The 14,355-nt window shown below is 42.3% G+C and overlaps 1 protein-coding gene across 11 annotated transcripts in view; it reads right to left on the bottom strand.

Annotated features, from left to right (window-relative positions):
• The window catches only part of htr2cl1 (5-hydroxytryptamine (serotonin) receptor 2C, G protein-coupled-like 1), a 42,995-nt gene that overhangs the window by 18,856 nt on the left and 9,784 nt on the right, over window positions 1-14,355 (bottom strand). For 3 of the 11 annotated variants that reach the window (XM_077499223.1, XM_077499215.1, XM_077499220.1), the window contains exon 1: window positions 12,343-12,870. The exons of 7 other annotated variants lie outside the window; for them this stretch is intronic. The gene's annotated coding sequence lies outside the window, so the exon portion shown is untranslated. Of the gene's footprint in view, window positions 1-11,858; window positions 12,086-12,342; window positions 12,871-14,355 lie in introns of those variants that run through there. One more of the 11 variants, XM_077499218.1, reaches the window with a different exon arrangement.

A 14,355-nucleotide genomic window follows, 5' to 3' on the forward strand; every position in this document is an offset into this window, starting at 1 on the left:
GATACAGTAAATGTAAGCAAATTGGTCACCATTTTATTTCATACACTGTCGAGAAGTTGTGAAAGATATAAACAAAGGCACAAATAGCTGCAGGAATCACCTTTTGTCGTGAAAACATTGCCGTCGATTGCGCACTGTTCTACTAAGTGCAGTGTGAAAAGGCGCCATCAGTTCAGGGACCACAAACCTATAAACAAAGGCCTATCCATGGCTGCGTGTTGTGTATTTACCGTCCATATGACGCAGGGGGCAGATGAGCTAAAAGCGAATGCGTCCCCCTCGGATTTTTGGCACATCTGCACTTGACGAGCGACACCAAAAGCCACTTCAGAGCTGCTAGACTCCATCAGTCCAAATGCCGGCCTTTCAAAACATTTTGAAGCCATTCTCCAGCCGAAAATGGAATTTGGGTGTTTGGAAGCCTGTGACAGCACCGGATGGAACTTGTCAGGTTAAAGGCTGCACGTCAGTGACCTTGATTGTGTTGGGAATCGCGACCACTCCAATACATTTATCCCTATTCTAGTTTAAGTACACCACCACAAAAAGCGAAATCGACAATATAGACAAAAAAAAAAAAAAAAAAAGTCAAGTTTGAATAACCACTGATATTGTCTGTTACCAGTAATGCAATGTCTTCATTTGCCCCAATCAATCAATGATGTCATTGATCGGCTCCACAAACATGTTGGATGTAATGTTTATATGCATTTGTTGAGTTTTTTTTTCCCATCCATTTCAATCAACATCAATAATATGTGGAGTTTCGCTATTTGTGGCCAGACAAGAACCTATCCCCAACAAAGGGTGGTGGTCGGCTGTTAAGTAAATCTACATTTTTTTTAAATACATAATTATATTGTGCAATCTTCTGATCGAATAGTGCAAATAGTTTTTTTCAAACACGATCAGTGCTCGGCTGAAAAATTCTTATCATGTTAAGCTAATCAAAATATGTACTGTGTATTTACAAACAAATCTGAATTGAAATGTTCAATATTTATTAACAGAAGGTCCACCAGATGACATTACCCGTGTATGTTGTAATTATACAAAAGCAACAACATCATTAACTTTGCCAGTTACAATACAAAACTCCCTAGCAATAAGTCAATGATTCCCAGCACGGCCTCGTGATCACTCATTTACGACTTGGACCACCTCCAGATGTCTGGGCGAAGACCTGAACTACCCTCCAGTGGTTGACATGGACGAAAAAGCCCACCAGAGACGGCGGACGAGGGTTTCCCCCAAGCAATAGCAGTTCCCCCGCTCGGCCTCCCTCGCACCCTCGCTACAAAAGCCGCTAATTATCCAGTCCTCCCCATAAATACATAACAGTCAACTCGTTAGCATGCGGCCCTTTTAATGGACAGACATACGGATGGCGCTAAAATTGGCAACTATCGGGTTGGAGTCTGCGTGCGCGCGTGTGTGTGTGTGTGTGTCCCGGCCTCCACATTGCAGGCGCTGTGTGGTGCACACAAAAATACACACAGCATGCACAATGAGGAGACTGCAACCCACTTTCAGAGACACGCGGGGCACAAACAATGTCAGACGGCTCTCATTCGATTGTACCTAATCTATTGGCCGGCGCGCCAACGTCATTTCAAGTCACGAAAATAGAAACAGCATAAGCGCACACCGTCCATACTAAAACAGACCAGCGCCAACACTTAAGCCTTCCTCTCCTCGCTCAAGCAGCGCGCTGTGACAGGCGGAGAGATAAATTCTGCCCAATGTCCCGCGCTAAGCGACACTCTCAGACTAATTGGAGGCCACGCAAGTGGAACGTCATCACTGTCAAGGACAGGCCAGCCTTACAAGAGGAAAACTTTACACAGTCGCACTTCTGCTCTGCCTGCACTGATCATCATCATCCTCACAAATGTTTGGAAAAAAATGGTTCCCTTTCTCTTCGGGATGAGACAAAGCAAATCATCAAATGGTCGCCATCCAAAATCAGGACATCCAGTCTACTGTCCATGCAAACAATGGACTGGTCAGCAGCCAATGGCAGTTTGGGAGGAAGCCAGAGTAACTTGAAAATGCAAACTCCCCTCACAAGTTGGGGTGGGGTTGGGAGACACTCCCATGAATCACTAGATTTTTGGATGTCACACCCCAAGTTTTGAGCTGGCCACTCCAAAACTACAAAAAAAAAAATAAAAAAAAAAAAAAAATCAATAAGTGATTTGTCTACAAGTCCAGTAGCATGAGCCACACTACTATTCCATTAACTCATTCAAACCCCAAAACGTGCAAAAATGTTTTTTTAATATGTTGTCCATCACTCCCAAAAAAAAAAAACGGATTTACACGTCTTGTTTTGTTTTGTTTTGTTTTGCAAGAGCATACAGAAGGCTTTGATGCAGCTTGTGACTTGACAAGGTGGCTTAAAGCAATGGTAGTTATTAAAAAAAAAAAAAAAAAACGGCCAGCATGTGGCAGCAGAGTATAAGAGATCAGCCAGGGCCATGTTGCAACAAGCTCTTTTTGTCAGTATTTTCACCAGGAATGTAAATATTGATGAAACTTTGCCATATTCTAATGCTTATTGCTGCAGAACCGAAAGAGATATAAATATACTTTTTTTCCTGATGAAAGAAGAGACTCTAATCTTTCTTTTGGATTGGTTACATGTTTTTATAGCAATAGAACGTAATATTCTGTGGGTCTTGCAAAATCGGTCAAAATCCAGTAAAACAGCCGGGAGCGAAACGGGTTGCTTCAGTGAAAATGGCTGCGAGTGAATGAGTTAACAAGCAACTTTCAACAAACACAACATTTAAGACCTGACATGCAATTTACGTAATGTAAGGGTACCATTAGTGCTGTAGTACCAAACAATGATAGATATGCAAATGATGTGGGGAGTCATCAAGCAACAATAAAGAGACAACTGTGCAGTGATGCAGAAACTCCTCGAGTACTTTAAAGTGTCTAGTGGTGTGAAATATTGATCCACAACAGTTGTACGTGCAGTATATGCATAGCTACAAGAATCAATATTGTAATTAGAGCTGTCAAAATTAATCAATTAATTAACAAATAATCAGTTATCAAATTCATTGACAATTATTTTAATAATGAAGTAATCATTTGGAGCCTTTTTTTTTTTTTTTGTTATTTCAAATTGTCCAAATCCTCTGATTTAAGCAAATCAACAGTAATTGTTCACTGATTCCTGTAGTTCTTCATTAAAGTAGACTGATTGTCTCCTGTTTTTAATCAAAAAAAGACATTTGCAACCATCTGTTTGTACTTTGGAAAACTCACTAGTGACAGCACTAATTGTAATACAGTACTGTCAAATAGGGTTGTGCAAAACTGGCAAACATGCAAAATGCCACTACAGGATTTGGAGTCAACTGTTTTGGGAATTGATGGCAAGACGGAAGAAGCTACTGGAACGTCTGCTGGTATTAATGAGCCATACCAAAATTTTCACTTCAATAGTCAATACTATACATAAAGCACCTCAACACCAGTACTGAAACGATACCATGGCAAAAACATCAGTAAAAAGCAGTGCTATAACAGCTGACAGCTAAACAACTTCATTTATGAGAATCAGAATACTTTGGATAAAAATAAAAATACATTGTGAACATTTTTTAAACACTTTACAACTTGATAAACCTTACCAATAAATTCATACATAGCCAGTATTGTTAAAAAAATAAAATAAAAGCCTTCAGGCACCAAAAGATTGGCTGTTTAATATTTAAGCCTCCGGGCAGTTAAAAAAAAAAAAACATTTAATATGGAACGCAAAGTTGTTTATTTCGCCTACCGTGTCACCTTAGGTGCTCCGTAAACACTTCCGGGTCATCTTCCATGTGACCAAAACAGCGACGAGGATGGAACGTTTGTAAACATGAAACAAAGCAGTGGGAAAGCTTTCCCAAAGCGACGAGGATGGAGCATGTATTTTCCCACTGCTTTGTTTACACGTCGCTTTTGGTCACATGGAAGATGACCCGGAAGTGTTTACGGCACAGCTAAGGTGACATGGTAGGCGAAAAAAACAAATTTTTTTTTTACCATGTCACCTTCGGAGCTCTGTACAATTGCCATCCAAACCACTTATATTGCATAATGGAGGATGGAAGCTCAGATTTATGTATCAAACTAACATAAGTGAGCAGACAGTGTGATTTGATTGACATTGACTGTAAGAATCAAAACAACTTTACTACTAGGAATTTTCATTCAGGTTAACTGTAAAAATTGTTCTTTGAATATATAATTAATAAACAGCGGCGGCCGAGTGGTTCAGATCGTCAACTGCCACCGAGGAGATCCCGGGTCAAGACCATCCTCACCCAAACACGCGCCTGCGGCATCCTTGAGCAAGACAAGATAAAGATAGCAGCAAGACAAGACAAGATACCCCCAACTGCTCCCCGGGTGCTTTAAGCAGCCCCCCCCTGCTCCAGTGTGTGCCACTCACTGTGTGTGTTCGCTGTGGTGGGTCAAATGCAGAGGTCACATTTTGTCTATTTGTCTGTAGCTACATGACAAAAAAAAAAAAAAAAAAAAAGATTTGTCTTCTAATACAAGCCAACTTTTTTTTTCCATTTCAGCTGAATCTGCTGCGAATCAAATGTGTACACATTCATACTCGGCACACCAGTCGCAAATAAAAGGAAGTTCAAGGTTGCACCTTGCCACCAACACCCACACACCGATCAATACATCAGCCTTTCAATATACGAAGTTCACCTGAAGGGTGTCAAAGAGTTTTTTTTCCCCAAGAACAAAGAAAGAATGATGAGAATGAAATTGCATTTTTGAAAAACACTAAGATATGCCTCTCTTATAATATTACGACTCGCTTGGAAAAATATCACTTTATAAGGAGTAAAAAGTTTGAAAATATTTTTTCCTGAATTAATTTGATAACTTCATTATTTTTTCATGAACAATTAATAAAATTTACTTTTTCCACTTGGAAATAGGTAACGACCGATCACAGCTCACCTGTTTTCTGGGTTTGGTGACTGGTCATGTGATATTGTTATTATTATTATTATTATTATCATTATTATTATTATTATTATTATTATTAAGAAAGTTTTTATCATTATCAGAAGGCGACCATTTTGCCACTTGCTGTCGAGTGAAAATGACATCACAGTTGTTCAGGTAACAACCAATCACTCAGCTTCAGAAAACAGGTGAGCTGTGATTGATTGTTGCCTGAGACCTGAGCAACTGTGATGTCATCTTCAGTCGACATCAAGTGGCAAAATGGCCGCCCCCTGAGATGGATAAAAATGGCTGGATTTTGAGGCATAACATTTTTGACAATGTTATATGCAGCCCCACTAGTCTAAAGACTGTATTCTGGTTAATATTGCGTTAGTTTAATTACTGTAATACGAGTTAAGCAGTAAAATCCAACCCTTTTTATAAATATCAGAAGGCAGCCATTTTGTCACTTGCTGTCGACTGAAGATGACATCACAGTTGCTCAGGTCTCAGGTAACAACCAATCACAACTCAGCTTCAGAAAACAGGTGAGCTGTGATTGGTCGTTGCCTGAGCCCTGAGCAACTGTAATGTCATCTTCAGTCGAGGGCAAGTGACAAAATGGCCACCCACTGAGATGGCTAAAAACAGCTGGATTTTGCTTTATAACTCATATTCCACAAATGTAATAATAATCAGAATGTCATATTTACAATACTGAGGTTACATATAACATATTGTCAAGAAATGTTTACTAGTGTTGACTTCCCCTTTAAGTGGTGTGAGGAGTATATGGAGGTTCCTTGAAAAAAAGTTTACTGCAAGACAGGGTCAACACCAACAAAGGGTCAAATTTGCCGGCTTGGTGCATCACTTCCTCACTCCCCACACCCCACGATGATGTCCCTTCCTTTTCCATGCCATCATTTGTCATTGTTGATTCTTCCGGTTGAGTCAATAAACAGGCAGCGGGACTTGCTACATATTGACGCATTCGAGGCAAAGCAGCCAGGTTGCTTGGGCTAATTATTTTCAACGCTTATCTCTTTCCATTCATCAAAAGGCGGTGCATCCGCCGCCGCTTTTCCCCCCCCTCCGCTGCGTCCGTGCCCTCCTCCCAAGGTGAGCACTTTGGATTGCACATTCCGCCACGATCAATCAGCCCACGTCTTCGTTTATCGCTGATGTTTATTCATGGTTATGACACATTGAAGAGTTTGGCTTTAGTGGATTAAACGGCGCTCCGTGTTTGGAGTGCAGTGTCGAAGGGCCAAGCGGGAGGCTGAAAAGCAGCAAATCAGAACGAGGACGCGTCAAGGTCGCCGGTATGCGGATTTGGTCGGGGACAATGGTCACCGAGGGTAATAATGGAGAAGAAATATTGGATACGTCTCTCCCCCAGTGCCGCAAATAACACATTTGTACTCCCAACCACAGAACGCTTCCTCTCTATTGACTTTCCCTCACCAACACGCATGCGCTCGGCCCACGACGGAGCGCCGCCAATAAACAACGCGAGAATCAGACCATCGTTTCTTATCCGCCACTGCGAGCCTGCCGGCGGGAAAATGTTAATCGCGCCCCGAGAGAGGCGAGCGTGTGACTATTCCACATCGATAAATCTTGATTGAAGTAAATCCGATCAAGTACATCAAGCAACGACCATTCCAAACTCAAGAATTGATTGTAAATACAGTAAGACATGAACAAAATAAGCCATTGAACTCAATCTGACAGATAGCGGGCGGCAGTAGGAGGCAGGAGCACAATTTTTTTTCTTTCCCCCTGGCTGACTCAAACACAAGCAGCAATGACTCAAGTCACAACCAACAGCACAACAAAAACTGAGCAAAAAGCAGACGCAGCTCCGAAGCCCTGGACGCACGACAGTTTCAGCAAACTACGAATAAACGTGGCATCAAAACAAGCAAAAAGGCTAAGAAGAAAAAGATGCAGGTGAGATCAAGCAATCCACAGTAGCCGGGTTTACATGGAGCCATGTATTCCGATTAGACCAGGAGTGTCAAACATAAGGCAGGATCAGGCCCACAAAGGGGTTTAATCCGGCCCGTGAGATGATTTTATAAAGCTAAAAAAAAAAAATAAAAATAAAAAAAAAATAATAATAATAATAAAAAAATAAAAAATAAAAATAAAAAAAGGGAATCATCCTGGATGTCATTATTTTACATACAACTTAAAGTTATGGTTTGTTTAATTATTATTATTATTATTTTTACTTAAAGTTACGGTTTGTTTAATTATTATTATTATTTTTTTTATCATAGACTGACAAATGTGTTAAATATGACACAAATTCAATTTCAAGGCTCACAGAATATTGTGTTCCATTGTAATAAAAACATGGAACCTACCAAAAGAAAGATTAAAGTCTCTTCATTCATAAGGGGGAAAAAAAAAAAAAGTATATTTCTATCTGTTTCTGTTTTGCAGCAATTAGCATTAGAATTTAGCTAGGTGTCATCATTATTCACGACTCAGTTTAGAATTGTGGGGAAATCTTGTTTTCAACATGGCGCTGGTTGATCTCTTATACTCTGCTGCCACCTGCTGGACGTTTTTTTGTAATTACTACCATTTTTTTCAACTGTTCACTGCAGTTGAGAGGCTGCATCAAAGCCTTCTTTATGTTCTAGTATTAAAAAAAAACAAAAAATAAAAATAACGTATAAATACATCTTTGGGACACTTAAAACATTTCAAATAGAACATATTTATACGTTTCTGGGAGCAAATGATTAATTTACAAACATTCATTCATATTTTGTTTAAAAATGTAATACATTAAAGAAAGCTGTTTTTATTTACTCAAATATTCCAATAAAGGACAAAAACAGCAACATAAATGGACCAAAATAAAAACCTGCGCGAGAGTGAATCCGCAATAAGTGAACTTATGAAGTATGAGGGACCACTGTATATAGAAAATTCACAGAGCATAGGTTATGATAGCACAAGTATATGTACGTCATAAAGAAACAACACCAGTCTTGTAAATATGACAAGATTGACGAGGTCGCCATGTGACAGCCACACACGTCTGATGAGCCATTCTGGAGTGATGACATCACTCACAGCGCTTTTATAAATCACTAAATATTTCGATCGCGGATTTCATTTCACTTCGGGTGTTATAGAAAGTAACCCCTCGATGGATTTGCTGTAGATAATTATTTTACATTCAAAAGTGATCCTGAAAGTTTTATCTGCTTTATAAAATGAAACCACTGTTCAGATGTTAGAGGTGGCGTGAAAGCAAAAACGTTTGCTTGAGTCCTGTTATTTTAAAGTAACAGTACTCTTACTTGAGCACAATGTTTAGCCACTCTGCCCGCCTCTGTGGATGACTCAGGAAGCTCTTCAGTGCACAATCGCTTTCCTCTTCCAAACACTCCACTGGAACATTCTCTCTGGGTTGTTTCTGTACTTTCACAACATGACAAACACATTGAAGTCTACAATCGATGGAGCTAAACTGACTTGTGAGGCCAAAACACCCGAATTATTTTCCGTGTAATTTGTGCCCACGTTCACTGAGCAGAAAGACATACAGAAAGGATGCAACATTCCAGTGCCAACATGTGGGAAAAGGAAGAAGGCCGAGCAAACTGACAAACGCAAGAGTGAGCCAGTGAGTGAGCGGCGAGCACTCGGCGGCGCGCGCACGAGCTCAAGCGCTCACCCGCGTGTCAATCTGTCAGGCGGCAACGGCGGAACAGACGAATCCCCGAGGCCCCAGAAGAGGAAAAGCGGCGCTCTGCAGTCACTGAGAGCGCAGAAAGAGGGAAGACGCACGGCCGGGTTCAGAGGCGAGGAGAATATCGAGCAGCAGAGCGGGAAATAAGAAGGCGGGGGGGGTGCTTGGTGGGAATGGGGGGAGGCCACGAGGCAATCTCACCAACGTGATGCTTCAGAATAAAAGGAATGGAAAGTGAGCTTGGTCGCACGGACGAGGAGGAAACACTGGATGGACCACTCCGATTGAATGTCGTTCATCATTCACACCTCCGATAAAAGTTTCTTTCATCAGATATCGCATCCACATACAAGTGAAACCCATTTGGACAAACACTCTTGCTTTCCATTTCGATTGCCACAATTTCAATTGCAACAGGCTGAGAACGTGTCGACCAATCTGGCAAATTATTGAAAGTAACCTTGGTGGTGTGTTGATAGGTTAGACCAGGGGTCTGCCACCTGCGGCTCTGGAGCCACATGTGGCTCTTTCCTCCTATGGCTCCCAAAACGTCCGTTTTGACAGCAAAGGTTAGACGCAAGAAAGCTTTTTGCCCCATGCACGGGACCCCGTGCATAAAATTGCAAAAATGTGCAATTGTGGAAATGTTTAGAAGGTTTAATTATGTCAATGTGGGGAAAAAAATGTGTTTTGGGGGTGACTTCAACAGATTTATATGAGGAAAATTGAACTGACGGGAGGAGTATACACGCTTGGTCAAACTTGTGAACAACAACAAGCAAACAACGGGATGTTAAGGCATCGGTTACCACAGCGACCAAATTAACCGACTAATCCACTTGAAGCATTTGATGTAAACGACGTTTCGGCACTCGTCCCGCCCCCAGCCATCACCAGTGACGCTCCTGGCCCGTGTACGTTTGTCCTTTGGCTATTTTTAGCTTGAGCTCCTTCCACTGACATTATATCATCACATTTAACGCCGACTTTCACTTTTGACCCCGACGTGTGCCATTTTCTTTCCACTTTGTGTCGCTATATCACACGAAAGCCAAATCAAATACGTTTAACACCGTTTGTGGAACAACGTGCTACAACAATTGTAATATTCTACAAGGCTGGCGATATGAGCGCCGATTCTGCGCTGGTGTTTAACTTTCAAGAACCACTTGAGCTTCCCGTTTTCTTTGTCGGGGACGGCGCTCGAGCTATCTGTGAGCATACTGTAGCCCCATCCGGCTTTTTCTTTTGTAGCACTTGCAAGGAAGGCTTTCTTTGAATGGCGCTCAGTGGGAGAGGACGACTAAAGGCTCAGCCGCGAGATGAGAACAGAAGGACGGCGGAAAGACTCAAGGATAGCGAACAGGAAACGAACAGATGTAGGACCTTGTCTTCTTGCTTGAACAAAGTCCTAATTGTAAATCCCAGGATGGCGTCCTAAAGCGAAGGATCAGATGAAATTTGGCTGCAAGTCAAAACAAGAAATCAATTAAACAAGACAGGAAACTCCTTCTAGGGGAAACTCCTCGAAGGCCAAAACGATACATGACTCGAGGCTTTTGGAATGGCCGTAACGTCAGCCCAGATGCTCTAACCTCTGCGACACTTAACAGGAACAATTTGACACCAGATGGCGAACGAGTGAGCGTCCCAGATCAATAATTCTATAAGCAACTACAGGAGTCAACGACACCATGAGAACTCGAAAGCAACGTGTTCAATTTGCAATAAACTAGTCTGGTAGCTGCTGCGTTTCCGTGCCTCCGTGTCAGAATTACAACATTCTTAGCCTCCAGTTCATTATATGACATCACCCTTGAGGCAATCCACCTTTCAGATATTTATTTCAGAGCTCGTCAAATACATTTGAACGTATTTGAAAGTGCATTCGAACGTAACACATTTTTTCCTCATAATGCCACAGGGTTTTTTATCTTGCATTATAGGGGAAAAATGAGGACAAATGCTAAAAAAAACAACCCATTTTTTAAAATTTGCACATTATGTGGGAAAAAAAAATCAATTTTAGCATTAGGCCTACAAATCCGTGTTAATTTTGACAAGAAATTTGAATTTTATTTTAGTTAGTCTTTCGACTAAAATTAATTAATGTTTTAGTCACAATTTAGTCATCTGATTGTATTTTAGTTTGAATCCAATTTTAGTCGATGAAAAAAAAAGAGCATTTCAACTTTTATACAGAAAATTATAAAAGCTATTTGTAACTGTAGTTTAATATGCAAGACATTTAACAAAACGGTGCCTTTATTGTTTCAATGAAACAACTTGAACTGATAATAATATAACTTAATTTCACCTAAATAAAAAAAATGGCACATTGAATGTAAACATGTAATAATGTGCAGTGAACACTGAACAGTTTCTGAGTGGATCTTTTCTCCAAACTGTGTTTCATTCCTTCTGATTGGATTGTGTGAATTTTCGTCACTGTTGTTTTCGTTGTAGTCATTGACAAAATTGTCGGTCAATTTTAGTTATCCTTACGAAGATTATGACAAAAAAAAATTGGACGAAATTATCACTGCTACAAATACGTTGAAATAACTTTTGCCTCCTGGAGGAAATTCCCCGATGCTGGCGGAACAATGTTGAACAAATCTGCACCGCATTCAAATCCCACATTTGGCAACACCGGATGTTGGAGAAGTTCATTGAGATAAACTCACTGAATTCAAAAACGGTCTGAATGAATACGCGCACACGTTTTTATTTTTTGTCATTTGATGACGTTTGTCCTGAGCCCCCCACAGGCGTTCCTGTTTAATCATGCCATCCACCTCTTAATCGATTTTCTCATTTTCGTCAAACGTGCAGTTCATTGCTTTAAGTGCGTGCGCGGCACTATACACTGAGAAACAGCATTTGGAGTTCATTCGGAGGAGCCCACACACACAGCGTGTCAACTTGTAGCATATGTGACAGCGAGAAGGTCATACAAGCAAGCCGAGCACCCAAGTGGAGATGAGCCAGAGAGATACGAAGCGCCAACTGTTGGGGGTGGGAGGGTGAGACAATCCATCGCAAGCTCTCTTTCCGCGGTGGCCGAGCGGGAAGTGAAGAGCGAGACAAAGACAACAAGAAAGGCTCCGGCGTGCATTCAAATGAGACTTGAGGAACAATTTCAATTCCGACGACGTACCCGAAGGAGCCTTTAAATCTCGCCGCTTCTTATTGGCTTCCTGGAGAGCCGCCAGATGACTCACGCCACAGTCTGAAATAGCGACACAACCGCGGCCACTTGATTAAGAACACCGGCGTTGCACGCGCGGTGTGCGCAAACGCGGGTGACTGAGTGGCCACATCATTAGGGACACCTGAGGAGCAGCAACAGCATCGTTGAGGGGGACACACACGACTGCGCGCTACAGTCCCGCCCATTCACGCGTGGAGAGCCGGCAGGGACCGCCACGCGGCCACGCCCTCCACCTCACCACCCCAGACCCCCAAAAAACTGCACGCATACACCAAAGCTTTCACAAATAGCTACGCGACGCGTGCGCACGCATCGGGTGGCATACATCCTCCAAAGTTTCACTCAAAATCTGCTTGGAAAAGCATCCGGAGCAAGACGAAGAGGAGAGAGAGCGCGAAAGAGAAAGCGAGAGGGGGGGGGGGCTGCTCACCTGCCAGCTCGTCTACGTCCTCCTACGGTCGCTCCACGTCGCCCACGCCTTAACGCAACTTGCCGCTTCCCATAGAGGGGCGAAGGCAGGGCAGGGTGCCCGCCCCGTGGCGCTCTCGGTTCGGTTCTGGCTCCGGACTCAGCTGCGTGTGCGCAAAGCAGTCCTGCAGCAAGGCTGGTTCAAAAAAAAAAAAAAAAAAAAAAAAGAGAGAGGGGGCGGTGACAAAAGACCCTGTAGCGTGTCCAGTCCACTGGGGATGCCGCTGATCTGCTCATGGGAAAGCGTCAAAATGCGCCGCGTGGAAAGTTTAAAAAGCATGAAAAGAGGGAGAGTGGCTAACCTCTCGTCACGCCGCAAGCAGCAAGCGCGTGCGTGTGCGAGAAGCTCCTGCCGCGCCACTGCAGGGGGACGCGTGGATACAAGAAATCAAAAGCGGCAGGCAGAGCTCTCACCTCACAAACGCAACAAGAAGGGATGAGAGACTGCACATGACGAAACACTCCCAATGCGTGTCAAAAGGGGCGCTCGATTAGATACAGCACATCAGCTCCAACAGCAAACCAAACAGACTTATTCATAATTAGAAATGTATTATAGTGTAGATTATGTGCAATGTTCCAGCTCTCAACATTACAAAATTTTAAATTCACTTTCTGGGGAGGGACCCAAGTGTTTTGGGGTCCCCCTGTCGACAATCTCCAGACCTCATGAAATGCTCACCAGAGTTTTTTTTTCCCTTCCACCAACTCCTATAAAACAGCACTAATGGGGCATAAGCTGATATGTTTGCATTACTTAACAAGGGGAAGATTGAATCCTGATCCTACATGCACACTCTTTAAATCTTAATCAGGGGGAACGGATGTAATAAAATATGCAACGTGTGGAGCAAACAGAATTAGTAGAAAGAAATCCCGTCACGAGCGATCGGGACTTCTTGTCTCGATTGCGCCAATAAGGTCTTCCGCGACAAAAGGATTTTGTCTGGGGTGTACCTCGGTCACTAATGTGTGGAATTCAAACATAAGCGAACCGCGCATGTGCTTTACAATCCAGCTAGCATTGAGAGAACAAGCAGCATCGGAATCCTTTCCCTAGTGCATAAAAGCAGGATTATTGGCGGAATAAAGCTCGGAGCTTCCCTTAATCCCATAATGGTTGCGACAACAATCCCATCGGTGAAAGAGCTCGCTTCACGTGGACTTCACTTTTCATTCATCCAATTCATTCGAGAAAATACTTTGAAAAAGTGAGACTGCAATATTGGGGAACTCCCTCCAGTCACATGATTTGAAGCTGAACAGAAAAGTCATTTTTGCTGTCGTGCATAGCTTATTCTTATTTGTGTCTGCGTTTTTGTGATCCAATTCCAGAGCCTAACAGCCAGAAAGGCCTGATTGTCTTCAGGTTTTTGAGATCTGCCTCAGAAGACTGGATTTTGACCACAGGTGGATGATAGCTGTGATGACATTTATGTTAACTATAAAAGTTTCACTTCACTGTATGTGTGCTGTCTGTCAAAGATAACAAATCTAAAATTTGAAAAAGCATTGTGAATGTGGGCTTTAAAATTGTACAATGAAAATGAGCCAGAGAGTTCAAACTGTCTTTTCCAAATGTCAAATGTTTGTACTGACAAAATCCATCCCGTGCACGTCGGGAGCACGACGACTTGTAGTATTGATGGTGTCAAGCGCAGTATAATCCTATAAATGATGGCTTCCATCCAAGCGGTCAATAGCCACTCGCGCTAAACGACCACCGCTCGTGATGCCGTTCATGCAGTGAGGAGGTTGCCATTTTTGTTTGGGCTGTACAGATGTTCTTAACTCGTTCACTCCCAGACATTTTCACAGAAACAATCCCGTTCGCTCCCGGCTGTTTTACTGGATTTTGACTGATTTTACAAGGCCCACAGAATATTGTGTTCAATTGCTATAAAAGCATGGAACCTACCAAAAGAAAGATTAAAGTCTCATCTTTCATCAGGAAAAAAAGAAAAAAGAAAAAAAG

Source organism: Festucalex cinctus, chromosome 16 (assembly GCF_051991245.1).
Source record: "Festucalex cinctus isolate MCC-2025b chromosome 16, RoL_Fcin_1.0, whole genome shotgun sequence".
Taxonomy (NCBI): domain Eukaryota; kingdom Metazoa; phylum Chordata; class Actinopteri; order Syngnathiformes; family Syngnathidae; genus Festucalex; species Festucalex cinctus.